The sequence below is a fragment of the Aedes aegypti genome, chromosome 1 (genome assembly GCF_002204515.2).
Source record: "Aedes aegypti strain LVP_AGWG chromosome 1, AaegL5.0 Primary Assembly, whole genome shotgun sequence".
In the NCBI taxonomy this organism is placed as follows: domain Eukaryota; kingdom Metazoa; phylum Arthropoda; class Insecta; order Diptera; family Culicidae; genus Aedes; species Aedes aegypti.
In genome coordinates this window covers 88,010,968-88,014,831 of record NC_035107.1, presented here as the reverse complement: position 1 = coordinate 88,014,831, position 3,864 = coordinate 88,010,968, and the positions used below count along the sequence as shown (strand labels likewise).

The 3,864-nt window shown below is 32.3% G+C and overlaps 1 long non-coding RNA gene across 1 annotated transcript; it reads right to left on the bottom strand.

Annotated features, from left to right (window-relative positions):
• Window positions 1-469: 469 nt before the first annotated feature.
• LOC110674447 lies at window positions 470-1,012 on the bottom strand. The gene is made up of 2 exons (XR_002498874.1): window positions 875-1,012; window positions 470-815 (listed from the first exon to the last, which is right to left on the bottom strand). It is a non-coding gene; the product is annotated as an uncharacterized LOC110674447 (long non-coding RNA).
• Between the last annotated feature and the right edge of the window lie 2,852 nt (window positions 1,013-3,864).

Sequence of the window (3,864 nt, the reverse complement as noted above, 5' to 3'; positions counted from 1 at the left end):
CAATGTGGGGAATGGGCGGTTAAGTTATGTAACCATATAAATATGGCGATTTTTCGGAACAAAATTTTTCATAAACAGTTTGTCAAACGGTAGATATACCGTCCATTTTTTGAGAAATTTATTATACAGCAAATAATTAAGAAACTTTAAAACCATAAATATTCAAGAAAAACGAACAATGTTTGTGTAATAGTTAGTTTTCGGTGCTTAATGATTGTTTTACTGTATTTGTTATTGTTACGTTATTGTTCTTTTGCATTTAAACCATAAAATAGAAATGATACATTTTGAGCATCTTCAGCAGAGTTACAAAACGTATGATGAATAAGATAGCTCTTATAGTTCATTCATACGATTCGTAACTTTGCTAAAGATACCTAGTTATAAGATACAAAGATTACATTAAAAAAGTGAAACAATAAAATAACTTCAAAAAATCTTACTTTGCCAAATATAAAATCCCAGGGACTGTACTTTTAATCAACTTATTTTATTATTTCGCATTAGGGAAAGGTTCAGTTGTAATTCCACACTTCAACACTTCTCACAAATAAATTTTCAGGCGTTAAAGAAATATTTTCCGATGGGTTCCGATTTACAAACACGTCAGCATTTTAGCTTCCGATTAACGGAAATCGTGACGGAACTGCGTAGTGCATCGTCCCGGGAAAACATTGCTTGTTTTGTTCTGTGAAGCACCCGTCTGGTTTCGGTCATTTTATCTATTCCCAGCGTCTCAGATCCCAGCCATTTTGCTGAAAGAGCTCGGCCAGTTCGACAGCAGACCGTGTCGATTCCGTCGATGGAATCCGCATCTAAGAGAAAAACAAATGACTCACGTGCTAATTTTAGATTATTCAGAATGATTACTTACCAGCGCTACTGTTGAACAAAATAATTCTGGACATTTTACACTGATTCTGTATTTTTTTTGCCAAAAACCTACCAGCAAATGGATTTAACTCTTTTCACTTTTTCCATATTTAGATAGTGCAAAAAACAAACACTCTAGAAAAACATCACATCAGTGATGTAGGTTTTTAAGTTTTTTTTTTCAAAATATGTTTTTAAACATTTTTTTTAAAAAGAATAAAACAGCCCATTCAAAAATTTCATAACTCTGGAGGGGGTGGGTGGTGTCCTTAAGATGTTACAGCTCATACAAAATTCGAAAAATATTCATACAAAATGCGCTACGAGGTATTGGGTGGGTGTCACAAATGATTATTTTTGGCGTTATGAAATTTGTGAATAAACCGAAGAACAAAAAACTGTAATGTTTGAAGATTAAGTTGAATTTTTTTTTTCAAAATCTTTATGAAGCTTGCGCTGTTGTGAGAATTTTTCAAGAGTGGATTAAGTTCACTTATTAACCTGTTCACGAATACTATTGCGGGTAACTGTTTGCCAAACTGTAATGAAAAGGTAAAATACAGTGAAATGCATATATGTGTAAGTGTGTTGCGCACGAATTTGTACTGCCACTGTTTTCGGTTTCATAATATTTAACAATTTCTGAACAGTTTTATAAACTGTTACTGTTTGCTGTGAATAATGAAAACCATTATTAATAGTCTAGAGCTTTGGAACTCATATTGTCCAACAAAAAAGTCACTGTTTGTGATATATTAACTATATCAGCTAGGAGAATCTTATTGTTTGGAAAATAAGACGAATTGTATTTTTCTATGCGGGTTATGTCAATCAAGTCAATATCACGCTTTGTTTGTCAATACTTTGCTCCTACTCGGAATACTTAGCATAAATGTTTATTTTTGTTTTTCACAATAATTCTGCATTTCTGGAGACTGACCATGTTTATTTTCTGAACAGCTATTTCAAAAGTTTTAAGAAAGCATAATTTATGAGCTTTGAAATGCATTTGGAACTCAACACGAATTTCGGATATTTTGTCCATTTTATGAAAGTTAGCTATAGTGTGATCCCTTTTACAAAGCTTATTTATTGCTGAACAATGTGTTTGTTAATCGTTATTTTGGCCTCTATTGGATCAACTGTTCTTATAATATACTGAAGCTGAATTAGGATTTTATAAGATACTTATTTAGCTCTTATTCATGCTTATGTTAAACATGTGGGAATAGCTGAAGTGCGACGCAAGTAAAACGTTAGTTCGTCTTTTGAATATCCTTTTATACATATACATTTGTTAAGTGGAATATTGGCTTTTTAATTGGGGGAAACATGTCTTGTTCAGCTCATTTGTAGAACAATCTTGACTAGTCGAATGAGAATCTTTGGAAACGTTTAATAAGTGGCGATTCACCTTTTGTTCATGCTAATGCATAACGTTGAACATTGATCTAAGTTTGTGTTAAAAAAGCACCTTCTCAGCTCTTTATAAAGCAAATTTTTTATTCAGCTGCCATGACCATTATTGAACAATAATTAAACATGCATGCTTGTTTGTGGCTCTGAATTGTTAGTTGGGCGGCCAGTTCGACAGCAGACCGTGTCGATTCCGTCGATGGAATCCGCATCTAAGAGAAAAACAAATGACTCACGTGCTAATTTTAGATTATTCAGAATGATTACTTACCAGCGCTACTGTTGAACAAAATAATTCTGGACATTTTACACTGATTCTGTATTTTTTTTGCCAAAAACCTACCAGCAAATGGATTTAACTCTTTTCACTTTTTCCATATTTAGATAGTGCAAAAAACAAACACTCTAGAAAAACATCACATCAGTGATGTAGGTTTTTAAGTTTTTTTTTTCAAAATATGTTTTTAAACATTTTTTTTAAAAAGAATAAAACAGCCCATTCAAAAATTTCATAACTCTGGAGGGGGTGGGTGGTGTCCTTAAGATGTTACAGCTCATACAAAATTCGAAAAATATTCATACAAAATGCGCTACGAGGTATTGGGTGGGTGTCACAAATGATTATTTTTGGCGTTATGAAATTTGTGAATAAACCGAAGAACAAAAAACTGTAATGTTTGAAGATTAAGTTGAATTTTTTTTTTCAAAATCTTTATGAAGCTTGCGCTGTTGTGAGAATTTTTCAAGAGTGGATTAAGTTCACTTATTAACCTGTTCACGAATACTATTGCGGGTAACTGTTTGCCAAACTGTAATGAAAAGGTAAAATACAGTGAAATGCATATATGTGTAAGTGTGTTGCGCACGAATTTGTACTGCCACTGTTTTCGGTTTCATAATATTTAACAATTTCTGAACAGTTTTATAAACTGTTACTGTTTGCTGTGAATAATGAAAACCATTATTAATAGTCTAGAGCTTTGGAACTCATATTGTCCAACAAAAAAGTCACTGTTTGTGATATATTAACTATATCAGCTAGGAGAATCTTATTGTTTGGAAAATAAGACGAATTGTATTTTTCTATGCGGGTTATGTCAATCAAGTCAATATCACGCTTTGTTTGTCAATACTTTGCTCCTACTCGGAATACTTAGCATAAATGTTTATTTTTGTTTTTCACAATAATTCTGCATTTCTGGAGACTGACCATGTTTATTTTCTGAACAGCTATTTCAAAAGTTTTAAGAAAGCATAATTTATGAGCTTTGAAATGCATTTGGAACTCAACACGAATTTCGGATATTTTGTCCATTTTATGAAAGTTAGCTATAGTGTGATCCCTTTTACAAAGCTTATTTATTGCTGAACAATGTGTTTGTTAATCGTTATTTTGGCCTCTATTGGATCAACTGTTCTTATAATATACTGAAGCTGAATTAGGATTTTATAAGATACTTATTTAGCTCTTATTCATGCTTATGTTAAACATGTGGGAATAGCTGAAGTGCGACGCAAGTAAAACGTTAGTTCGTCTTTTGAATATCCTTTTATACATATACATTTGTTAAGTGG